At 50.2% G+C, this 26,681-nt stretch overlaps 1 protein-coding gene and 1 long non-coding RNA gene across 7 annotated transcripts in view; one reads left to right on the forward strand and one right to left on the reverse strand.

The window, feature by feature from the left end:
• CHST11 (carbohydrate sulfotransferase 11) overlaps positions 1-26,681 on the reverse strand; it is a 265,306-nt gene that overhangs the window by 167,477 nt on the left and 71,148 nt on the right. The gene's annotated exons all lie outside the window — the stretch shown is intronic.
• On the forward strand, positions 5,931-7,193 carry LOC131518980 (uncharacterized). The gene is made up of 2 exons (XR_009265394.1): positions 5,931-6,339; positions 6,673-7,193. It is a non-coding gene; the product is annotated as an uncharacterized LOC131518980 (long non-coding RNA).

Below are 26,681 nucleotides of genomic sequence, written 5' to 3' on the forward strand. Positions count from 1 at the left end.
CACGGTAAGTAACAGCAAAGTATGACCATTCGCCGCTGTCCCTGCATCTCCAGGGAAGGTCCCATCAGCAATTCCCACCACGGCAACATTTGTAAAATGTCAAGATGACATTTGAAGTCCTGGGAAGCGACTAGGTAGTCAGCCACGAGCCACTGTCGCCCCGTCCTAGCTCCGTGCATGGTTGCTGACTTTCAGCTCATCAGTGAAGGTGTAGTAGCAAAATTCAATTCAAATTGGCCCGGCTTGCTATTCCAGTCTCCTCTGCCCCCATCCTGCAGCAGGGCTGAGAGCCAAGGGGATGGACAGATGGGCTGATGCACGTATAGAGGGAGAGAGAACCCCAGCAGCGAGGTCCCTCTCGCTGTCCCGTGGCAACAGTTAGTGGAGCAGTAGCACACGGCAGCGACAGAGAGCCTGGCTCCCCCTGGTCAAAGCACCAAAGCATCCACAAGGCAGAAGGCAAGGAGACCCCCGGCCGGAACAGCAGCCTGGGCACCCAGCCCAACCCTCTGTATCCTGGGCCTTTCCCATGGCCACCTGCCCTGGGAAGCCTCTAAACCTTCCACGTGGCTCACAGTGAGGCCCCACCACGGACCAGGAACCCCACTCAACACCTCCAGGAGCGAGCCAAGAGATTTGCAAGGGAGCTGGTGCCCGAGGAGAGCTTGGGAATGTCTCACTGGGAACAGAAAGCCACAACATTACACAGTATATTTCAACAGGAGTTGAACTAGAATAGAAGGGTCGTGGGCACTCAGAAGAGGGGGGGGTTTCCTGCAGGAGGGACCTGGGTCTTGAAGAACATGAGGAAAGGGGAGAGGAGGCAGGGAAGGAGTGGCAGTGACACGGGTGTCCCCTGCACACCCAGGGAACATCATTCTATCCAAAGAGAAGCTAATTGCTGAAAACAAACCTTTCTCTGCCTTCTAAGAAAGGACTGGATTTTCTGCCAGATCTGATTGAATCAAAGGTATTCTGGAATTGCATTTCCCTGCCTACCTAAAAATGTCCCGACTTGTCAACCACCCTCAATCATGGATACGTTTTCCCTGTTCCATGTGACATAGCCAGTCTGACCCATGTGGCTCAATTTCCCAAAGGTTCCTGCAGCTTGAATGTGGCTAGCTTGAATGGCTGCAGCATTTTCTCAGTGTGATAGCACACTTTATTCTTTAGACGCGTCAGCAAATTTGCCTCTGGTGAATAGGTACCGATGGAAAACCTCAGATTTAAAGGTATAGGGAGATGGGGCACCTGGGTGGCTCCGTTAGTTAAGCATCTGACTTCGGCTCAGGTCACGATCTCACGGTTCACGGGTTCGAGCCCCGCGTCGGGCTCTGGGCTGACAGCTCGGAGCCTGGAGCCTGCTTTGGATTCTGTGTCTCTCTCTCTCTCTCTGCCCCTCCCCCTGCTCGCACCCTGTCTTTCGCGCTCCCTCAAAAACAAATAAACTTTAAAAAATAAAAAATAAAGGTATGGAGAGGGAAGTTCATATACACACAGGAACACATGTGTCTATGTGTGAGAGCATGGGTGTGTGTGTGTGTGTACGTGTGTATGTGCATGCACGGGTTAGCCCACCTAAGAAGAAGAGCCTCCTTGAGCTGGACTCGTAAGACTCGGGGTCTCAGTTTCTGTAATTGCAAAGAAAGGCCCGGGGTTTCTCAGGCTTGGGCACTGCGGGGCAAGGATTCCAAGGCTCCATTCTGGTTCAGCACAGAGAAAGGTGCTGGGGTCCACTGGCGATGTCTGATGTGGCCACACTAAGGACAGATGGCAGGTATGTTTTGCTGGTACCCTGATCAGCCCACGGGACCCCTCTTGACAGTTCTAAGATCCTGAATAATCATCTGAGTCTGAAACGGGGGGGAGGTTATTTTAGAATCTCTAAAGGCCTATTAGTTCAAACATTCTGAGCACTGAATTATATAAAGGCCACACTCATGGGTTCAAAGCTGTCCCTTTGCAGCATCGGTAGCCCAGTGGTGAGGTTAGCTGCCTTCCAAAGCAGTCCTTTTGCTACAAATAGAGGGGAAAAAATGCTATTTGTGTTGAGAAGAACCCCCCTGTGTCCAGTCCCACAAGCCCCCCACAAGCCCATACCACAGGCTCCGGGTCACGAGGGTCTCTCCTCTGCGGGATGTGGGGAGGGGGGGAGGAGAAATTGCTGCTTCCCCAGCAATTTGGCGAAGCGGTAAAGGGCACAATAACTTCTCTGAGAATCTAAAATAATTTCCTTTAATTGCAGCTTTCACTCTGTAGACTGACTCCCCTCAATGCAACTTAAAAAGGAAAAAAGAAAGGAGAATTTCACACAAGCGACAATAATGACTTCTATGGAGCATAAGACAGTGCTTAGGAGAAGTAATCGATGGGGACCATGAAGCCTCAAGACCTGTCTGTGAGAACATTCTAGATTCCCATTACGGCAGCGACATTCAGGCTCAGAGTCATGACATTAACGCCCACAGGAAGGTCCCAGAACCAGCGAACGGCTTCCAAGTCCTGTTCCTTCCGTGCTGCAGTCATGCCAACTGGCTGGGGGTGGGGCGGGGCAGGGCAGAGGATCTGGAATGTTGACAGGCCCTAGACGGAGAAGCCAAAAGAAGACAGATGCACGGAACGGGGATGTGGTTCCCACGCTGCCCATCCCGCTCTTCTGAGAAACTCGGTCCACACGGGTCTGGACGTTTCTGTCCCAACTCCTGGGCGACCATTCCCAATCTCTCCCCAGCAGCCATAGCTGCTCAAGGAGAGAATGGCATGCTGAGCTCCTTCATATCCCAGAGATGATCTGGGGACCTGCCCAATCTCAAGGGACTGCCGGGAAGAACACCAAATGACCAACTGTGGAGCGCCCTAATTAGCCATCCCCCTGGGCCCTGGCGTGCTCACACTTTCCCTCTGCCCTCCCCCCCGACCCAGTCCCTGCTGCCCGCAGACCCCCTCCAGGGCTGGCGCCAGGGAGTCCTGCTACTGGGGCAGAGGCATTCTGAGCCCCACACAGCACACAGTAGGCAATTTACTAAAGTCCTAAAAAAAAAAGACAGGGGCCGTACAGGGCAGTCTCTGGAGTCCCTTGCAGGGTGGGGGTTAGACGCATATCCACAGCTGGTTCTGAGTACTGACGCTATTTGCCACCGGGAAGCCTCAAGTCCCCACCATCAGAGCCCCCCACCCCCAGGGGTGAAAGACATTTTGTTGCGGGGAGGGGTCGAAATACCTTGGCAAAAGGATCACGGGTTCCCATATCGTGCACAATCCCATCCTTAGGCAGACTTGGGGAGAAAGTGGGTAGGATTCGACGGCGCTTAACGTGGAGAGGGAACTAGGCTCCAAAAGCCTTGAGCAGTCAGGGGTGACAGGAACACCATCATAAAAAGAGCAGCTAAATCCTTTGCACACCCGCCATCTACGGGGACACCATGATTCAGGCTTCAGAAACACCACCTCGCTGAATCCTCTCCACAACACTATGAAGTGAGTACTATCATCTCTATGGTGCAGGTAAGAAACTGAGGCACTGAGAGATTCAGGGACTTGCTCAAGGCAACACACGGTTCGTTCATTCCTTCAAGGTATGTTTATTTCACACGTGGCTCCAGGCACCAGATGGGGAGCCACACAGCTGCTGGGCTAGGATCCAAGCCTAAGCATTTGGATGCTAGAACGTAATGCCCCAGATGGGCCCATCTGCAAAGGGAAACACTGTGTCCCCTGAACCAGAAGGACACACAGAGGAGGTCCCCAGGGGAGCCAGGCCCAGGCCCACCCTGCGTTGGGGTCTGCTGCTCAGTGGAACTGCAGAAAGGAGGGGAGGCTGCTGGGAGATCCGGTCCCACCGGACAGCATCCCTGGAAGGCGGGATCTCCTTCCTGTCTGAGCCAGCCTCGTCCTCAATGCTGCTTCAGTGTCTCCATGTATAGGGTCTCAGATGACTGTTCTGAGAACCTCCACCACCCTCTCACCTCAGTAGCGGCCCTCTGAACCCCTCATGCAGCAGGTAACCAGGACCTGATGAGAGACCACTCTACGAGGTACGTCCGCCAGCCCCCGGTACGTCCCAAAACCCTAAAGAGCCCACACTGTGTCCTTCCTGACCCACAACCCAACAGCCATCGGAGAGCCCCTTATATGTGCTAAAACCCACCAAGAACCAACATCCACAGAGGTCCCACCAGATCCAGAACACCACTCTCACCAGGCCACACCGAGCCTAACACAGCTGGGTTTCTACGGTGCCGATTAATCATGGCGAAAGTCAAGTTCTGGGTAGCTAGAACAAGCTGGAATCCAACTTGTGGAAGAAGAGAATATTATCATTGAATAATACATGTCAAAAAGCAGTGGAGATAATCAAGGCAAATAGAAAGGTCTTAAGCTTGTGATGTGATTCAGGAAGTGCAAACGCAGGAGAAAGACAAGGACCTCTACGGTTTTTTAAGGAGCACAGAGTCCCACGAGGGAGTGTGAAAAGGGTTAGAATGGAAGAAACAGTAGCTAACACTTTGAGTGTTTACTTCATGCTGGACGTGGTCTAAACAAATTAGATGCTATCAACTCATTTAAACCTCACAGGCACCCTCTCCAAGGTGTGTTGTATGACTACCATGGCCATTTTACAGACGGGGAAACGAAGGCACCAAAATGTCATGCAAATCTAGAGTAGAGAGCTGGAAATGCCTCTCCAGCCCATTCTGTGTTTCAAGAAGGCACCAGAAAGCCGACAAATGCTCAATTGCCGCACACTAACACTTCTCTTGCCTGTCGGAGGTGTGAGAATTCACAAAGCAGTGTCCCTCCTCATGCTCAAGTAGGATGTCCAAAGATGGGGACTTGATACAACTTAGCTGTGTGACCCTGGGTAGGCCAGGCAACCTCTCTGGTCTTCCGGCATCTTCCTCTGTGAGACAAAGGTTGGACTCAGTAATGCTCAAAGTGCCCTTGAGCTCTGAAATTCTGCAACTAAACCAGGATATACAATAACCTTTCACTGGGTAATTAATTTGATATCATTCAGAAATATGCAAATGTATCTGAATTCTGAACCCACTAAACCTGACCAATTTCCAAAATAATAGGAAAGCACGGTCACCGAAGCCAGAGGAGACTTTTAAAGTTCTGTTCTGATCCAGAAAGGGCCAGAGATGGGCAGACCCAGACAGACCAGAGAAGACTCTGCGTGGCCCTGCGTGGGCCCTGTGTTGCCTCTTGTCAGAGTGACCACGGAGCAAAGGGAAGACGGCCTCATTTTCCCCCAGCACTCATGTGACCCTAAGGCACTCAGAGCCTGAATCCCATGCTGATTTGTTATTTCCAAATGACATCCATCCACCTGAAGCCAGGGCCCCTGGTCCTGCCACTCTACCTTCCCGGACAGGTGACCGTCTCAAGTCACCCCCTGGGCCGACTTTCGAAGCCCATTGCTGCCCATGGATTCTATTCTGTACAGATGACACCACAGCAGACTGTCAGGAAGAGCCCAGGGCCATCCCCCCCCCCCCCCATCAACAGACTTCCTGGAAATGAGGCCTCGAGAGCCGAGAGCCGGGAGGGGACAGAAGAACCAAAGACTGAGCAGAATGCAATAGTGAGAGTACGTGCTCTGCGGTCCCACAGATCTGAGTTCAGATCTTTCCTCTGACCTAAGCCTCAGTCTCCCCAGCTCAAAAATGGGCCTTAAGATGGGGCATACCTCATAAGGCTGCTGAGGGGATTCACTGGAACTTGTGCGCGTGAAGAAACACAACGGCTGTCGCTGAGCAAGCATTCAATGACAATCACAAGAAAACAGAAAATTCGGGAAACTGTTTCTATAAGATTCCAGCAGAGTAAAATCGTGTCCAATTCAAGCTGCCCGTGACCCATGAATCATTTCCACTTCAAGGTCCAGAAACATCTTTTATTGGGCTGTGGCGGGGACATGACTTGTCCCCCCCAAAATGTGATCTCACTTTCTTACACGGGATTAGAAACGGAGTCCGGCACTCGGGCATCTACAATAATCTACAATAAAGACTACAGTTCTTACGTTCCCTGGCAGAGAGTAGGTCACGTGACCCAGTTCCAGCCAATAGCACACGAGCAGGAGCACCGTGTCAACTTCTAGGACAAGCCAGCCCTGGAGGACAAGCGATATGGCGGAGAGCCATCTTGGACCACACAGGTAAGGTCGACTACAGAGCACCAACATGGAAGGAATCTAGGCCTCTGACACCATGGAACTACCACAGCAACCCATGGCAGGACTGTTGTGAGAGACGAACTTCCGTCTTTTGTAAGCCACTGCTATTTGGGGAACCAGTAACAGCAATCAGAATTATGCCTCACAAGTACCAGGTGAGGTTGGTAAAGTTATCTTACTCATCTCAAAGTTGGGGGAAAGGACCACAGGGAAGTTAAATGATTGTTCAAAGCCACACAGCCTCACAGAGTGTCTGAGCTTCCATTCTAGGGGTCTTTTTCCAAGTTACGGGACACTTCCATTCCAGGCTCTGTCCCCCAAGGAACACCGCTGATCACAGCAGATTTCAGTTCACAACAAATTCAAAGAGCACCTCCTAATACCCCGGCATTCTTCAAGTCCAAAAGACACAGGATGTATAAATTGTAGCCCCTGAATAGAAGGTCTAACAGACGGGTTATAATGCAGGATCGATGCCTTCCTTTCAGATAGTGGTGACCGTTTATAAAAGGTTTTCTTCTGCATTACGGAGTAGCACAACAAGGACACCAGCTGCAGATACTAAGCTTGGAGAGGACAAATGACTCATCCAAGATCAGTTGGTACGGGGCCAAACTGGAACGAAAACCTTACCTTCTTCTAAATGCGAGTCCTGGTGACTTTCCTGCTACCCAACTGTAAAGCACCAAAAGTAACAGGTATTTAGCCTGCTGAGCCACCCCAACCTACCCCGATTTCAAGATGCATTCTTGGTGCTGATCCTTGTTTACAGGCACAATAAGTCCCACCAGTGGCGCAACTGTTTCTCTGCCATGTTGAATTCCTAAGACTAATTCTAACAGCTATACCTTTCTGTGTATGAACCGTGGATAAATGTAGAATGTTGAGTAGAATGACGTGAATACAACTGCCCTCTTTTTTCAAGAGTAGTTCAGTTTTCTAAAGGCCTATGGTGAGCATCCAGATCACCGCTAACCTAGATTGTAAACAATTAAACCTTGACCTTGAAGACTCTGCTTGATCTACCCCTTGCCTGCCTCTCCCATCCCACTCTAGCCATACCATTCCTCTAACATGGCAAGCTCATTCCCACCTCTGGGCCTTTATCCTTGGTGTCCCCCCAGGACTTCACATGGCTCACTCCCTCACATCCCTTAAGTGTCTACTAAAAAGCCACCTCTCTAAGCCAAGACAATGTTCCTATCTGTGAGTTCACAGCTGAGAGGAAGATGCCTACAGAGGTGTCCAAGGCCGAGGGTGCTAGAAGAGAGAGTAGCCACCATGTTCCAGAAGCAGGGAGTGCTTCCCCACCCCCACCCTCCTGCTTGACCCTGAGGAACCACAGAACCACATACCCACCCACCCCCACCCCACCCCTGCCAGCGGGGAACCCAAACTTGTGTGATATAAGCCCTGCTCTCAGCCACATACTGTCCACTCGCAGGAGACGAGGGTTCCGCACTGACACCGGATGGAGAATCTAATGGCACGGTTTCTTTATGCTGAGTATGTGACTCTCCTGCTTAGGAAGCAGTCACCCCACACAGAAGCTTAAAACCATTAAAAAAAAATAGTTTCTCCGGGGGTGCCTGGGCGGCTCAGTCGGTTAAGCATCTGACTTCCGACGTTGGCTCAGGTCGTGATCTCACCATCTGTGGGTTCGAGCCCCGTATGGGACTCTGTGCTGACAGCCCAGAGCGTGGGGCCTGCTTTGGATTCTGGGTCACCCTCTGTCTCTCTGCCCCTCCCCTGCTTGCACTCCGTCTCTCCCTCTCTCAAAAATAAATAAACATTAAAAAAAATTAAAATAAAAAATGACTTTCTCTATTTTTTTAATTGAGATATAACGGACATATAATATTACATTAGTTTCCGCTGCACGACATAACGACTCAGTATCTGTAGACAGAGTGAAATGATCGCCGCGATTAGTTAACGTCCCTCAAAAGCTACAAGTTCTTTTTTTTGTGATGAGAACCTGTGCGATCTGCCCTCTTAGCACCTTTCTAAGGTACCTTAGCACCCGTATTATTAACTACAGTCAGCATGCTGGACACGACATCCTCAGGACTGAGTTGGTTTTTAACTGCAAGTCTGTACCTTTTCACCGCCTTCCCTCATTGCACCCACCGCCCCACCCCCACCTCGGGCAACGACATGGAAAAATTTTTGAAAAGTCTCTATTAGAGATGCTCCTGGCGTCTGAGGCCTTGGCACGAAGAGTTTCTGGGTAAAGAAAGGTTGACAGCACAACGGAATTAATTTCACATACTTCGGGAGGGGGGTGGGAGGCAGAGAGGGGACCGGCATGAGAGCTCCCAATCTGCAGGTGGAGGGACTGGGTGCTTTGTTTCCAGAAGCCACGCCATCAGACGCCAAGGCTCCGGGAGCCCCTGCGGCCCGGCTCTGGCAGGCCCACCAGCTGGGACGTGTCAGGTCTTCCCTTTATTCCCTGAAGCTGCCGAGAAAGACAGAAAGGCGGAGGGAGCTGCTCTGTGAAAGCGGAGACTAAAATATTGATGAGGGACAGTAATTGCACATCCCCGTGACAGGAGGGCAGGAGCCACCGCTATCCGGGGAGGCTCGTGGGCTCGTCAAAGCAGGTCCTTTCCCAGCTGCAGAAGGAACCGCATGCGGAGCAACCCTGGGCCGGTGCACAGGCCCTCCCACCGCTCCCTGCTGTCCTGCCCGAGCCAACGCCACCTCCCCCGGGAAGCCCTCTGGGACTGCCACAGGCTGCGCTCCTGGAATCCCAGGAAACCTGCAATGTTAGAGGCAGGAGGAAGCTGCGAGATTAAGCAGTCCAGTTCCTACATTCTCTGGGAGACAAACCCCAAGGGCCTGGGGCGGAGAGACCTCATGGACTTTCCTCCCCGTGCTCACTGGTGCTTCTAGGGGAAGTGCTCCCTTTCTCTCTACGGACTCCCCCGAGTCACTCAGCGAATGTTCTCTCCCCTCTGCCCTCCCTTTAAGGGCGAGCTCTGCCTACTCAGCTACCTACATCCCTCTCCATTCTCCCCTGCCTCTCACCCGTCTGCCAGCGCCTGGGCTCGGCCCGGCTCGCCGCAGGGCTGTTAGGTAAGGCCCATTGTGGCGCCCAGAGCCCCTCTTGTCCCTGCCCTACGCATCCTCCTCCCAGAGCTCGCAGTGCCAGCCTGACACCCACATCCCCACTTCAGATGCTTCGAGAGCCACCTCCCCCCCCCTCCATTCCTAGTCCAGGACTGAGTTCAAAGTCCGTGGCAGGGCCACGGGCCCTCCACAAGCCGGCCACTCCAACCTCAGGGGTCCAAGTTGTGCATGTACCCTACCCCCTCTCTGCCTATTCCTGCCTCACAGCTGTCTCCCCTACTGGGGGCTAGCTTGTGCTCCCCTAAAAAGATATGTCCAAGTCCTCACTGCTGGGTACCTATGAATGTGACCTTATTTGGACAGAGGTCTTTGCGAACGTAATGAAGTTAAGATCGGGTCATACAGGAGTAGGGTAGGTCCTAATTCCATGACTGGCATCCTTATAAGAGGAAAATTTGGACACACGAATGCAGAGAGGGACACAATGTGAAGACAGAACACACAGGGAGAATGTCATGTGAAGACAGAGGCAGAGATTGGAGAGATGTGTCTATAAGGATTGCCAGCAGTTGGCAGAAGCCAGGAAAGAGGCATGGAAAAGATTTTCCCCCGGAGCCTCCAGAAGGAATCTACCCTTGATTTCAGACTTCTAGACTCCAGAAGTGTGACAGAATACATTTCTGTTGTGACAGGCCACCCAGTTTGTGGTAATTTGTTCTGGTAGCCCTAGGAAAGTAACCCCCCCCAACACCTAAGCTCCAGAACCATGGAGAGCCCTCCCCTCTGGCCCTCTTTCAACCTCTCAGCTGGGGGCCACGGAAGAGAGGGGCTTTGGAAAGGAACATGTGCTTCTAATCTTAGCTCCAGCACCCTCGTGGAACAGGTTCCTTGAGGTCTGTGAGCCTCAGTTTCCCCTCTGTAAAATGGGGCGCCATGCTCTCCGGGGTATTATCGGTGATATATGCTTAGCTAATTTGCACAGAAGAGAAATAAGATCGATGCTATTGCCAGGACTCCTCTTTTCTGGGACTCTTCCTTGTCCCTCCAAAGCTCATCCCAGGAAGGTCCTCCACACCCTGCACCTCTGGGACCCCGGCGAGTGGAGCCAGCCCTGCCAAGGATCCCAAGTCAGCCTTTGGAAGTGCTCCTCCCCCCCCCCCCCCCCCCCCCCCCGTCCCTGTCTCAGGAACCCCTCCTCCCTGGGGCAGGGCTCCTTTCCCGTCCAGCAGGCTGAGAGGGCCCTGGACCCCCCGCCCAGAGAGCAGCAGGGAGGCTGGGGTTCCCCAGAGACTTCCTCTGTGAGCCTGCCGGGCCCCCAACCTGTTGTTCTTGAGGACAGGCCCCTTGCCAACACCATCTGCCTCAGGGACAAGCTGTTTAATGGAGCGAGAGTTGGCTCCAGGGAAGATAATGAATTTTAATGCTTCCGGACACAGCAGTCACATAGAATCCAGCCTTCCAGGCCTGGTCGTGAGGGGCTTTGAGTTCATGGGTCCCAACCCCCTCCTCCACACCTGAGCTCCAGGTGGCTGGGCAACCTGTCCAAGGTCCCACAGCTGGTTAGTGGCAGTTAGTTCCCAAACTAGGACCAGCTGTCACTCTGAGTCCTATAAAGAATAGCATCATGGATAAAAGTTAAAAATATACAGAGAGGAATGGGGCACCTGGGGGGCTCAGTCGGTTAAGCGACCAACTCTCGATCTCGGCTCGAGTCATGATCTCACGGGTCGTGGGATCCAGCCCCTGCTGGGGATTCTCTCTCTCCCTCTCTCTCTCTGCCCCTCCCCTGCCCATCTGTGCACTCTCTCTCTCTCTCTCTCTCTCTCTCTCTCTCTCTCTCAAAATAAGTAAACATTATGAAATATATATGCGAAGAGAAAGGCAGGAAGTGAGAGGGAAAGAGGACAAGTGAGAGGTGGGTACCACCCATCCAGAAAGTGAGCAAACGATTTTTTTCTGGGTCATTCCAGATTAGTGGAATTTAACCCATAAGTCTAACAAGTGGAAACCCTATTACAAAAATATATTTCCCTCTCCTAGGGGTCAAGGCCTCCTTACCCTACTAATCTTTAGTCCCCATTCTCCCACAGATACTCCTTTTCACTGGGTCCCTTAAAAGGAAGGGACAATGACCCTGATGTAGTGATAGCAAAGGAACAGTTTCCCTGCCCTCCTCTAGACAGTGAGGCACAAGGCAAGTAGAACCTGAATTATTACCTGCCTCTCTAATGTAGCCGGGATTGGAGTTTCCTATCCCAGATGCTCAGCATTAACGAAACACATTGAGGGTGAACCTGAGATGGCCCCACGATGACACTGAACGCTATGTGCCTGACGGCACGTTGAACGAACAAACACATCGGCTACTGAGTGGACAAATGAATGAAACAGACAGTTCTGATCACAAGCTTAGACCCTGGATTTCCTAACAATTCAGTGGCCCACCTCCCAGCAACCCCAGTACAGCCTCAACTCGAGCCCCTCCTACTGCTAATTCTGTACGGAAAAAAAACCATGCCACTCAATGTAATTGACTGACTCAGGATCGAAGGTTCTCTGGTTTTGAAGCAAGCCCACACGAACCCTTAACAGAGCCACCTGGGACCAGCACAGGAGGACCCTCCAAGAGCAGCTAGGCATTAAGGCAACCTGGTTAAGTCATGGAAGCTTCCGTTAAAAGAGAGCCCTGGGCAGAAAAGCCCGTCTCCGAGATTGAAACAGAGCTGCTCTGGTGGGGAAGGGCGCAATGCTTCCTTCCCCAATCCCCCATCCTGACCAGGAGCCCCTGAGATTCCTCTGTGGCACCCCAGCTCCCTGGCACCCAGGTGAAAACTCCTGCTCTTGTCTCAGGCAGCAGAGGAAATGGAAGGTGAGAGCAAGGGACTTACTGTCAGTCATCATCAGGAAGAGTGGTGCCAGTGCCAGGGCCCGTGCGTCCATGCTCCTGGTCCATTCTCACCTCCAACCACTGCAATGTGACTTCTGGTCAGTCACACCCATCCAAAAGGGCACCTCCTCAACAGCACCTGGTCCCTTGCACCTCTGTGCACCTGCACGTGCTGTTCACACTGCTCAGCTTTTCCCTCCTCTCCCACCCGGGGCCCCTCTTGCCTCTGTGGTGGACAGACTGTAAGGTGACCCCCCTCGACGACCCCCAAATCCTGGTATTTACAGCCCTGTGCGATCTCCCTTCCCTCCTGAACATGGGCTGGCTTAGCATCTCGCTTCGGTGACAGTGAGGAGACATCACTTCTGTGGCTATGTTACATAAGATATTACTTCCATTTTGCCATCACTCTCTCACCTTTGATGAAGCAAATTGTCATGTTGGGGTCTGTCCAATATAGACGCACAGATGGCAAAGTACTGAGGGCAGCTCCAGCCCACAGACAGAAGGAACTGAGGCCCTGTGTCCGAGAGCCTGCAAGGAACCAAACCCCGCCTGCAACCACATGAGCTTGGAAGCAGATCCTTCCCCAGTCGGGCCTTCTGATGAGACCCCACCCTAACCACCATCTTCATGGCGGCCTGTGGGAGATCCTGAAGCACGAGACCCATCTAAGCCGTGCCCACACTCCTGACCGACAGAAGCTATGTAATAATAAATGTGTGCAGTCTTAAGCTGCTAAATTTGTGCTAATTTGTTACAAAGCATTGATAACTAATACACTGCCCAGAGGAGTTGCTACTTGCCTATGAAACTCAGCTCAAAGGGCATTTCCTATGTGAAGCCCTCCCTGAAAAGCTAGGCATTCCCTCCTAAACCACCACGGCCACCACCATCACTGTTTTCGTCACCTTGGTCGTCACAGCTAACATTGCTCAAGGACCGACGGCCATGCCAGGTACTGTGCTTGGTGCCTTATACCTATAGTCATAGTGGGGAGAGGAATCCTGATGATTTGTACACACATGAAAAGTCTGAGAAACTGGTCTAAATCACCCAAAAAAATGCTTGTTGAATGAATGAATGAATGAATGAATGAATGAACGAACACCCTGCAGATCAAATTTCCAACTTCAACTGCACCCCTCATCAACCCAGACGGCCTCCCCAACCCAGGCAGCAGGGAGGGTGTTAGCTTCACACCCTGGAAAGCAGGCTGACTGAAAGGAGACAAGCAGCCCACCTCAGGGTCAAGTCACCCAAATTCCAGCCCCCTTCCACCTCCCTGCTTCCCCACAGCCTCACCAGGGAGCTCCGGATTCCATTACTGGTCCCCAAAAGGCTATCAAACCCACACAGCTTAGCTAAAAATACCCTTCACACTCGTTGGGCCTCCCCACCATTAAATCACCTCGAGGAATCTGACAGCTAGAATTAGCAAAATATGTAAATCTAGCCTTTCCTTACACGGGGTACCCGGCTAAGTCACGCTGGCACAGCACAGGCCAGGAAACAAGGCGGGTCATGTCACTTCCTCCTGCAAGACCTCAAAGTGACTGAAACTGGGTGATTCCAGGAACACGAGCAGGGTTTTCGTGACGTGGAGCTGAACCACTTCTAACAATCAACAACCAACACCTGCTTGCAAAGCAAGGCGACACCAGACAGGTCATCTCCCTGCTCCCGGCCCCTCCTCCGGGAATCACGGGAACCACACCATCAGCCCTTGGAGCTGTTAACACCTCCGTGTGGGCCTATGAGATGCCAGTCTGACCCCGCCCTTCTCCCGGGTCCTAATGTGACAATATTTGTGCAGCGTGGAGTTGAGTGTTCATCTTTCCCGTTGAAAGTCTGTCCAAAAATCGTATTTGTAAAACTGAGAACTGTTTTCCTCTCTTCACAGAGCTTTCCCCAGTCTGGGAGGAAATGCCAGTGAATCCCAACCCACACTTCAAGGTAGGAGAATAGGCTGCTTTTGCAATAAGGCCAAAGCCTGAAAATTGCTGAGAAATAAGCTGTAATAGGTCTCAAATGGGCATTGTCGGCACTCACCATATTATCCTCTTTACCGAGACTATTAGAAGGATGAAGGAAATAAGAGAAGGAAAGCTTTAGCAAAGTCCTGGAGGGGAAGTTAACCTGTGGCTGGCCATCCAGCCAACACGGGTCATGCCAACGCCGTGTCGCTGGGAGTTCCGGGGGCTGCGTCATCCAGGCAAGACTAGTGATGTCATTAAAGTGACCTGAAGACATTCTCTGCCTCCTTCACGCCTTTGATTCACCCCCACATCACCACCAACAGGATAAGAGGGGGTCTGATGACCCCTTTTGGCTTCACTCTAATTTCCGGCGGGGAAGGGCCTCGTAGCACGATAACGCATCGACTTTTACAACGCACCATCACCCACATTGGCAAGCGACAGGTTTCCGTTCCATCTCTGACCCCTTACAACAGCGACTGGCAAACAGTGGCCTGCAGGCCCAATCCCTCCCTGGCCCCCTGTCCACTGTTGTAAATAGTTGTACTGGAAGACAGCCATGCCCATTCACCCACTTTTCACCTGTGGATGGACTTGTTCTACGACGGCCTGCACGACTGAGCAGTTGTGACAGCGTGCGCCACCCCCACCCCCTTCCAGAGCCGTAAAATGGTTACTCCCCGGCCCTCAAGAAAAGGTCTGCCCACCCCGGCCTTAGAAGAACCAGCCATATTCAGGGCGGAGTAAAAGTACACGGTATTTTCCATGCTGTGTAAAGAAAGACCAAAGCATTTGGCTGGTGACTGACTCTCCAGACCTTGCTCGCTAACTTAGAGCACTGCAGACTTTACAACCCAACAGGACCGACCAGGTGGGACGATGCCAGCTGATCCAGGGGAAAACACGACAAATAACAAAGGACCAGCGCTGCTCGTCTGCCGCGGGTTGTAGGTTCTATACAGCAAAAGCCCAAAGGAACTGTGACTTCAACCCATGCTCCCCTGGGTGTCGGCTCAAAAATGGCTGAGCAGGTGCCTCTTTTTTTTTTTTTAATTTTTTTTTTGATGTTTATTTATTTTTGAGAGACAGAGCACGAGTGGGGAAGGAGCAGCGAGAGAGGGAGACATGGAATCCGAAGCAGGCTCCAGGCTCCAAGCGGTCAGCACAGAGCCCGACGCGGGGCTCGAACTCAGGGACTGCACGATCATGACCTGAGCCGAAGTTGACGCTTAACCTACAGAACCACCCAGGCGCCCCCTGAGTGGGTGCTTCTAAATCGGTTTTACAAACAGTCCAAAGGGGTCAGGTAGGGATCAGCTCTGACTCCCAGTGTGCACTATGCAGCCCGCTGAGAGATAACCGCCTCTCCCAATCTCGGCTCTTCCGGAGATTTCTTCCAACTGAAGTGAGCCGTCACTGCATGGCACAGTCCGGGTCTTCCAGCGTTTCATCGTTGTCCCCGTCAACTGGATGGGGAGCAGAGCTTAGGCTCCTCCATCACAGGGAGTCCTCTGAACGGCTTCATTAATCTCCTCACATCTTCTCCTCCTCTGCCTTTGCTGTTCCTCTCTGGGCTTCTGATGAAGTAGAACCGATAAATCACTTATAATCTGTTTGTTTTTTTTTTTAAAGAAACTGACACCTGGATATAAAATCTGCAAAAGTTCCTAAGATGATACAGAAAACTCCACCCTCAAAATAGTTCTTGCCTTCTGTCCCCAACAATGGCCCCAATAATTTTGGCATTTTCCTTTATTATATATTTTCCACCTGCCGGAGGCACATGATAAGTCTGGATTGTGGTGTGAGCCATTTGCCCGGAGAGGATGGATGTAAAGAAGGAAGCTGACCTCACAAGGAAGGAATTTTGCAGTAGACATCCCCATCACCTCATCCTCCCCACCTCGCTCTCCACAGACAGTCTCCACCCCGGCCCCATGCCAGACTTCACAGACCAACTCAAGTGCCTTGAACATGCACCTTGGGGGCGCTGGTGTTCTCTTCTGGAGGCTTTAGCGCAGTCGTGTTTTCATTTCCTTTCTCCCCAACTCATTTATCACTGTGGTTGGTATCTGGTTGAGAATACCAACTATTCATTCCACTGTGAAGGACAAGGTCAGTGTATGATGTCCCGAGTGGAGGACAGGCACGAAGGAAGGCAGGGAAGAATTTTGTAATTTTGATGATAACGGGGCTAGTTAACTTTGCTGAAAAGGCAGTTTGGGTGTCTGAAAAATAACTCATTCTACTTGGAAAGTCTTACCCTTTTGGACACTCTTGGTTGCCCATCGAGCAGCCGTCCTTCATTGCCAACAAATGCCCACCTGTGTTCAGAGAGGCAAAGGGCCCAGCTCTAGAGAATGACACACGAATGGTCTATTTCAGTGACAGCACACTCACCCCCACCACACCCCTCTGTTCACTTTTCCTCAGCTCTCCTGCAGCTAGCAAGAGCCACTGTGACCCAGTTCTACACTGGGAGGTGCGAGAAGACCACTGAGAAGGTCTTGGGGCAGCACCTGGCACAGAGTAAGCCCTCGATAAACTTTAAATATTGTTATTGCTATTACCATCATTGCTTCGTTACCCTGGCTTGTACTACCCTCCATCGTGGCACCCATTCACCTTCTAGCCCGAGACTTTCTGTTGCTCAGGAATGGAAATTCTGTGTGCTCATTCTTCTCTGACCCCCAGCCCCGATCATAGGCAGAATATCAGGTGCTTGGATTTGTTAACTGACATGCACCCATCCCAGCCCTGAGACTATCCGACCTGAACAGAAAACCTCGCCGCTCCCGGTGCCAGCGGGCCTGTGTTTGGCACCTTCCTGTTCCAATTACCCACTTGAAAACCTGGAGACTCGGGCTCCGATCCATTTGGCAATCAGACCATCTTCCTGGCCTATCTGCCTGGAACTGTGCACACACACACACACACACACACACACACACACACACCCTTTCTGGGACTGCCTTGCTATGTTCTGTACCTGTTGCTTGAGAAGATCTTCCCATCTGTAGCCTCCCAATTACTCCCCCATCACAGGAAATTCCAACCCCAACTGGCATCCCCACCGCAAACTGCTGGTGTTCCTCCCAAGATGCAACAGGAAGAAAAACATTACTAGTCGCTGGAGTGGCCAGAAGACTTGACTATTCTATTATTCATAATTTCGTAAAACAGAAAAAGTGAAGTTCTCTACCTGGTTCTCGGGTGTCTCGATGACACAAGCCAGAAGCAAAATCCTGCTCTGCGAAGCACGTCATCTGGTTTGGAAATCTAAGTACCTCTCAACTAGTGCTTTGGAGGCCCTGTTCCAAAAGGCACAGCCCGGGGCTGCGTGTGTCATGGCAAGTTCGGGCTCACACCCTGAGCAACAGCCAGCTACCCAAAGGGAACACGGCTGGTCCTACCACCACTTGTCTCCAGACTTTTGTCTCGGACTTTTTGGTCCCCTTTGTTTTGTTCTGTCCTAAAGAGAAAAGAGATGGTCCACCCGAGGCAGCCACAGGAGCCCGCAGGAGCCTGACACGATGGAACTTTCCCCGCCCTGGAACAAAAGATCATCGGGGGGCTGCACACACCCCGTTCTGGGGCTCCAGTTCAATTCTGTTTTCAACACGTGTTGAATCAAATCCCAGAGCTTTCTAAATGGGCACTCTGGGCTGCTCAGGGAACCCCGGCTCGGCTCGCTAAGAAGAACTTGGGGAGGAAAGGGCAGCTGGGTGGCTCGGTCTGTTAAGCGTCTGATTCTTGATTTTGGCTCAGGTCACGATCTCACGGTTCATGATTGCGAGCCCCGCGTCGGGGGCTCTGCACTGTCAGCACAGAGCATGCTTGGGATTCTCTCTCTCTCCCTCTCTCTCTCTCTCTGCCCCTGCCCTGTGCATCCTCTATCTCTGTCTCTCTCTCAAAATAAATGTAAAAAAAAAAACCCAACCAACCAAACGAACAAAAAAGAACTTGGGAAGGAAAGCTAAACATCTTACTATCCCTGAAAAATGGGAAATACTGAGAAATAAACTTGACCACTTAGGGTTCCACGACCTGGGGCAACTCACACCATGCTTCCTCATCTCTGACGCGATGGGTAAGGACACGCTTGGGCTCTGGAGCCAGGAGCCAGCTGGGAGTCCTGCCTCTGTCACTGACTAAGTATAATCTTGGATGACTTGCTTCACTTTTACGTGTCTCAGCCACCCGAGCTCTTCTCTCTCTGTTCAGAGCACTGCTCAGGGGAGTCAATCCGTAAATCCTAACACGCAGAAAACTTAGAAGAGAGCCTGACACGGTTCTGTTTGCAATGAGTGTTCCTTATTATTGCTGTTATCCGTCTCACCAGATCTTGCAAGAACTATGGGAAATAACACAGTTAGAACACAGAGTTTCCCTTCGGTAAATATTAGTTTCCTTCTCAAAAAAAGAAAAAAGTTAAAAGATTAGGGATCTTCATATCCATTTTGTTCTATATGTGAACACAGATTTTTAGATATTCAACTAATCAGCCAAGCGCGTGCCCAACCAAGAGACAAGGGCAGTTATTCTCAAAAACCTGCTTCCTTTCCACCATCCTTCACCGGCACACAGTCCGCATTCATTCTCCGAAGGACTCCAGGACAGGCCCCACAAAGGAATGCTGGAACACGGGATCAGCTCCAAGGGTCAGGGCGCCTGAGATCGGCAAAGGCAGGGGGCCTCCCCTGCTCTCCAAAGGCCATTCATTCACTCAGAGTCCTTAAACTTCATGACAACATGACAGAACTCAAGAAGGCAATGAATTAATTTTGTAAAAATTTTATACGAAAACTTGCCTTGAGTCCTTTTCTTTCCTTCACTCTACAGGATAACAGCAAGGATGCTCAGGCCGGATTTGCACCCAGTTCTGGGGGATTCCTGCCTTCCACAGAGATGATCCATGCCAAAAGGAGTGCACACCCCTCCCGGATGACTCTCAGTCCTCAGAACAAGGACACCACACCTGCCGGATCTCATAACACCACCTCCCCGATTTTCATCCACAATCAACACGACAGCACACCTCTACGCCACACCACGGCCGGGGAAAGACCAATAACCACCCGATAGAAATTCACTGGGAGTGATTCGAATGGGGATGGAAAGGACTTCCTTATTATTTTGAGAAACCAAAACGAAAAGTACCTAATCCGTTATGTCCAGAGAAGGATTTTGACCACCACAGCTCATGACTGTAGCTCAAACTTTTGGTTTCTACAACAGCAAAAGAGACCTTCTCCTTTACCCTCCCTTCTCCCCACCAATCTGCTAATTTCTCTACGCTGACATGGGGCACCGTCCCTCTGGTTGAACTAGGCCATTATTTTCTTTTTTGTCTTTTAATGTTTTCATTTTTATTTCTTTTGGCAGGGGGTGGGGGACAGAGAGAGAGGGAGACACAGAATCCGAAGCAGGCTCCAGGCTCTGAGCTGTCAGCACAGAGCCCGACACGGGGCTTGAACCCACGAACCGTGAGATCGTGACCCGAACCGAAGTCGGACGCTCAACCCACTAAGCCATCCAGGTGCCCCCCTTTTTGGCCATTTTTAAGCATACAGTTCAGAGCATTAAATATTCACCTTGCCATGCCACCATCAATACCATCCATCACCAGAACGTTCTCACCTTCCCAAACTAAAACTCTGTATCCATTAAACACTATTTCCCCCTTCCCTCTTCCCTGCCCCCTGGCAACCAGCCTTCTCTAGCTTCTGTCTCTAGGAAGTTGACCCCCAGAGGTACCACACATAAAGGGAAGCATACGGTATTGTTCTTCTGTGAGGAGGCCTCATTTATCGTAATGTCTTCAAGGTTTCATCCATGTCACAGACTGTGCCAGAATTTCCTTCCTCTGGGGACTCCCGGCGGGCTCAGTCAGTAGAACATATGACTCTTGATCTCGGGGTTGTAGGTTCCAGCCCCATGTCAAGTGTAGAGATTGTTTAACAATAAAATCTTTAAAAAAATGGTTTTCTTCCTTTTCAAGGCTGCGTAATATTCCACTGTGTGTATATACCGCCTTTTGTTTATCCAGCTGTTTCTTGACGGACGGTTTGATCTGCTTCTACTTTTTGGCTATTGTGAATAAGGCTGCTATGAAAATGAATATATAAATACCTGTTCAAGTCCCTCCTTTCCATATTCGGGGGGGAGGTCTACACCCAGAAGCGGAATTCCTGGATCATATGGTAATTCTACGTGTGAGTTTTGAGGATCCCCCATACCGTTTTCCATGGCAGCTGCACGTGGATTATTTTTAAAACAAATGTTAGCATATTCTCCACAACGTTCTACACTACCATTTCAAAAGCACTTCGCACTTTTCTCAGTTAAGGAGAGATGAAGTTACTTGTTAATCCCAGCTTGATCCTTCACATCCAAGATGTTGCAAACAGAATAACACGTGCAAGTCGCTAGAAAGGAAAACGCATGATATTATTATCCAGCTGTTACTTACGGTGTATCAGCAGGGCGTCCGATCATCTTTACTCCCCAAACAGTTATTTCCCCTGCAGATCAGCTGTCCTGAAATAACTTTTGCTGCCCTTTCCTCAACTGTTTTCCCAAGTCACCCAAGAAGCGGAGCCAAGGACAAATGTGTCCCTAAAACATCAGACAAATGCACTCTGAGTAAATATCCCATCTTCAACGGGGGGATTTGAAAGGAAGAGGCGATGGCCAAAATTCTATTTCAGAACATCCACTGGGCCACCATGGAAATTTTTAGAACGTTAAAGGGAACCACTTCATAAATGTCAGACAAGGAGGCTTAAAGAAATCAAAAAGGGAACACTCATTATTTTTGTTTGAGTGAAAAGAAAGAACCGTACATGCAAGCTGAACACAGAGCGCTTTTAGAGAAAAGGGTCTTGTAAGCACCGAGAAGGAACCCTCCAGAAGAGATGTTAAGGTAGATTGTCATTTAAGACGTGAACTTCTCAGACATGTGATGAATCACTCTGTGGGCTGACACCACTCCACACGGGTGACCTTCAAGGATATTTCCATCTCTGGGGCAAAGCCAAAGACTGCCAATTAATCACCAAACAAGGACAGCATGACTAGGGCAGATGAAAACTGTGTGTGTGTGTGTGTGTGTGTGTGTGTGTGTGTGTGTGTGTGCGCGCGCGCACCTGTGTTTAAAACAAACAAACAAAATGGGCTGCTGGAGATAATATTCCCCAGAGATGAAGTATTTTTCTGACTTGACCTCAGCCTTAACATAGGGAGCAAAATCTTAGAGGAAAAGTTTAGTGTTCGCTCCATTCCTTCAATTCAACACACACATCATTCGAGAAGACCATGTTTCGGAATGAAAACGCGTGCCATTTTAGGGCATCAAAATTCTTGCTGGCTCACCACAGGCCACCTGGAGCCCTTGTCTCCAATGCTCATTAGCCTTGTAATTAGAGAGGATGGAGCCTCCGCATTCCCAGACAGAGCGCTGCGGTTTTACCCATTTGCAACTTTCCCCACGGGCCCCTGACACGTGTCAATTGCTTCTGATTTTGCTGAGGCATGAATTGGAGTCAAGAGCATCCAGGTGAGGAAAGGGGAGGACAGGAGAGTGGCCTCAGGGCACCAGAGATATGCCCTTATAGCCCGCTGGCTCCGGATTTCTAGCTTCTACACGCTCACACGTTCTCTCTCATTCTTTGCGAAAATATGGCTCTCCCCCAAAAAGCTGCCTGCCAGAGCTATTGATAGAAGCAAAGCTACAATAAAAAAGTCTAGGAATTGATGGTTCTTAACTAAAAATGGTGACTTCCCCTAAATCCGAGATGCTACCTATGTTCTTCTTATGGATCCTAAATTATAAGAAATTTTAAAACACAGGTCAACTCAGTGGCACCTGGGTGGCTCAGTCAGTTGAGTGTCCAACTTCAGCTCAGGTCATGATCTCACGGTTCGTGGGTTTGAGCCCCGTGTCGGGCTTTCTGCTGACTTCTCAGAGCCTGAAGCCTGCTTCAGATTCTGTGTCTCCCTTTCTCCCTGCCCCTCCCCTGCTCTTACTCGGTCTCTCTCTTTCAAAAATTAAAACATTTAAAAAAAATAGGTCGATTCAAATATATTATTCCCATATTTAGATATTTAAAAGTCTGAAAAGATGACCCAAGTCCTTCAATCTATGCTTTGCTATATATTCTGCTATTACAGCTGACAGTTTGGGGGGGCCTGAATGACAACGTCCTGACTTGTTCTGGCTTTCTCCCTCCCTCACACCTCCACCTTCTTCCTGAGCATCTTATTCCACTGTGCAGCTATCCCACTTTTAGGAGACAAGCCCTATTTTCAATAGTTCATCCTCCGGTCCCCACACTGACACGTAGTTTGCATCCACGTCTCCCTATTTTAATTCAGAAAGTATGGCAGTGGCATCTGCAATATATGATAAATACTAAGTTTGATGCATTATTTTATCAGAACATCTCGGGGAGGCACAAATGTTATTACCCACACCTTCACGGGTGCAGAGACAGAGAAGGGAAACAAGTTGCCCAAGGTCACACAGCAGCTAGGCACTGAAGCCAGGAATAAACACAGGAGCCAAAGCCTGGGCTCTTTGCTAGCATAGGAAGAAGGTGATGAATGGAAATGTCAGCTAGCGTGGGCAGGAGGAAAGAACGGTTAGCAAACACGCAGATAACTTCTTGCTTTCTAAATGCTCCCGCCCGGCCCTCAATTTGCTACCTGTGTAACCTTGGGCAACGGTTCCCAGTGCACTGCAGCTCTCTGTGCCTCAGTTTCTTCATCTGTAAAACGAGCATAATAATAGCAGCTGCCTTAGAGAACTCCTGTGTGGATGAAACGAGTCAGCATACGTTAAGTGCTAATACCGTGTCCGGCACATGAGAAGGGTGTGTGTGGAGGGGTGAGCTTTTGTTATCTGTACTTGAACTTCCTAGGCCTTAATTACTCAGAACTCAGCACTTCTCAAAATATGCACAGTGAATGCTTCCCAATGACGAATGACAGAATACAGAATTAGAGTACAGATTGGAAACGGGGGAGCTGATCCCCAATGTCAAACAATTTGGCCACCTGACCTACAGTGTTCACACAAATAAGCCAAGAAGAAAACTACAATCTAGTGGTGGAAAAGACATAGAGTGGATTTGGGGGCGCCTGGCTAGCTCAGTCGGTGGAGCGTGCGACTCTTGTCCTCGGGGTCATGTGTTTGAGCCCCACGTTGGGTGTAGAGTTTACTTAAAAAAAAAAAAAGGAAGGAAATGGAGTAGATTTTAATAAGATGCAGGGTGTGGGAAGTGCTGAATAAAAGTATGGGCAAAAAGAAATTTTTTTCATTTCCTTGAACACCTAAATGTAGGCTATAGCCAATGACTTCCTCCCACAGCACAAGTGCGGAAGGGGGGCGGGGGGGGGACCATTTTACAATGGAGAAATGACAAACACCACCTCAGCCTGGTGATCAAGGCCACATCAACAGTGATAAGTCACGTTGAAAATATGTCCCCTTGACATGATGTGACAGCAATGGCACTTTACCGTGCCGTTGAGGGACGTTCTATTAAAAAAAAAAACCTGACCAGTACTCTTCAACGTGGTCACGATCACCAAAAACAAGAAGTATCTTAGGAACTCTCACAGCCACATGCCTCAGGAAGCATGACAAATAAGTGACATGGTGTCCTGGGTGGGGTCCTGGACCAGGAAAAGAACATGAGGTAAAAACTAAGGAAATCTAAATAAAATGTGGACTTTAATGAGTAATAATCTACCAGTATCGGCTCATTGGTTATGACAAAGGTACCACACTACTGTAAGATGTTGACAATAGGGACATCCTGGGTACACGGGGACCCTGTCTTAGCTCCACTATCTATACTAACGTTTCCCTAAACCTACAGCCATTCTAAAACTTAAGCACGAACAAGATTTTGTAAAATTTCTACTGAATTGCCAACTCAAAAACCTCAGGGACCAGGCAGAGCACCAAGGCATCTCCAGTTTCCTCGTGAGCGTGTGACTCAGTGAGGCTCAGTGACTCACCTGTGATCTGGCTACTAGAAGGTACAGCTGAGATTTCAACCCGGGTCGTCAGACCTCAGAGCCCACCCAGTTAATTACTTGGCCTCGTCGCCGCCTAACACGAAAGAAAGCCCGTGTGGGTATCTGGAGACCAGTGGCACCCAGGAGGCACGTGGTTAGAGTCCCACGGGACCGGCTGCGTCCAAGGATGAGCCCAGCCCACCGCCCTAGGATCTGCAGTTTTAGATCTCCTGGATCTCGCGACCACACCCCAATCCAAGATGAGATCTTCCCAAGCTGGCGGACAATTTAAGCCAATTGGAAATGTACTTGAGCTCTTCATTCTGCGTCGCATTCCAAAGTGACACGATGAGGGAAGCTATATGAGCCAGCGTTTTCTCAGCAACTGCGCCTTCCTGCCTCAGCACACCTGTGTGCCATGTGATATGCAGCCAAAGAGCAATCCGGACTTGCCTGGACCTGACCGCCAAGGAGCTCTCTTGTAATAGGCTTCTAGAACACTCCCCTGTGGAGCCAAGGTTCTTAAGACTTCTGCCTCTGACTCAAACTGAATTTTCCAAAGATCAAGGGTGATTTTAAGCTCCAGACCCGAGTGCTGGGAAGCAGCTACATCAGTCATCAAACACGGTCTAGGCACAGAGAAGGGGCGGGGGAGGGGGGCGGGGAGAGGAGAGGGAGCAAAGATGAACCAGACTGGAGGCCTCTGTCACAGGCACACACAGTCAGCGGGGGAAGCATGACATAAGCGACTTCACCATCACATTACTACACACCGCATCCCTTTGGCCTGGCTCTTGGATACGTATTTTGGAAATATTCTCTTGCTTAATGCTTGAAAAACCCCTGTGAGGTGGTTGCTGTTATCTCTACTTTACAGATGAGGAAAGCAAGGCAGAGAGGTAGGAACTAACTTTCAAGCAGCAGAGCCAAAAGAAACGCACTCGATGGGATCCCGAACCCGGACTCCCCGCTACCCAAAGAAGAAGGTACATGGAAGAAGATACATGGTGTCATGAGCTCTCATGGGTAACCAGAACAGCAAAGCAAGGGTGCGGGCAGGTTATATGAGGGCATTTCATGAGCAGATGAGGTCTGAGAGTCTGCATTTCTAAATCTAACGACAGCGGGGAGCCTGAGTGGCTCAGTCGGTTAAGCATCTGACTTCGGCTCAGGTCATGATCTCACGGTTCGTGAGTTCGGGCCCCGCGTCGGGCTCCGTGCTGACAGCTCGGAGCCTGGAGCCTGCTTCGGATTCTGTGCCTCCCTCTCCCTCTGCCCCTCCCCTCCCCTCTCTCTCTTTCTCTGTCTCTCTCAAAAACAAATAAACATTAAAACATAATTAAAATCAAATCAAATCTAACAACGGTGATGCTGATGCCATCGGCCCTTGGACCACACACTGAATAGGAGGAACAGAGACCATAAACTCGGGGTCAGTTCTATCTGAAGGAGGGGCTGGCCTCATTAGACTTACATCCTGGGTTTATGGACACCAACACCAGACTTACAGTAAATTAAGTGGTCTTAACTCTGCCCTGAAAGGGTGTGAGGAAGTACTCACTATCATTTTTCATGAACCCCAAGGCATCATTTCTCAGCCCTTCTGAACCCATGTCCCTAAGATGCTTTCCTGGTCCATCACGTCCCTGGCTAGGCAAGGAGACTCGTCCAGCTTTACTCTCTGCATTTTATACACAGAAAAATAACCAACTGAATACATATGCTTTATCAAGTTACAGTCTCTCCCTCACTTCGAATGCACATCCCCTCTGTATGTTGCTGACCCGCCATCGAAAGTAGCTGAAGTAACAGATACCATAAAGGAAAGTTAACGTAATATAATAAAAAGGATGGTCTTTCACAATCTAACTATATACAGGGCTCTAGAATGAATCTGGTCATCATCCACGTTGCATCTGGAGCTATGATCTCTTTCATATGTCTAGGTATAAATACACGTTTCAGTTAAATTTTCTCTAGCACCACAAATGAATACCTGATCCTGTTTTAGGAAATAATGTCCTGGTTTATAACTCTGAGGTCACCTCTGGTTACATGAATGTCATCACAGACACATAAGGCAACCCCCCTCCCCCGGCCCTCCCCATCTGCTCAGTGTACCCATATGGATTTAATTTTAGTAGACATTGAACCACCTTGGCAATAGCAGAGGAGAAGATGTTTTCAAATGCCTCCGTTCCACAATGTACGGTTTATGTTCCTCGAGGTAAGCAACATTCCACAGTGCTTCTGGAATGCAGCACCGTCAAAGAGTCAGTGTGAGATGTGGCCCTGAGGTTTAAGGACAGGGAGACCTCATCGCGAGGAGCAGATTAGAACACCCAGGCATTAAGGCCCTATTATGCAGTTTGGACCCAGGGCACGGTGACCCACGGGGCACCAAGGACAGACACTTCCCAAAGACCAGCTGCCCCAGGAGACAGGGTTAAGACTCTGATGTCTTTCGACTTCTCTGTCATTCGGCACGGAAACGCAGGATGAAGGAGTCTCCACGGGGATGTCAAGGACAGAG

Source organism: Neofelis nebulosa, chromosome 8, assembly GCF_028018385.1.
Source record: "Neofelis nebulosa isolate mNeoNeb1 chromosome 8, mNeoNeb1.pri, whole genome shotgun sequence".
Classification (NCBI taxonomy): Eukaryota; Metazoa; Chordata; class Mammalia; order Carnivora; family Felidae; genus Neofelis; species Neofelis nebulosa.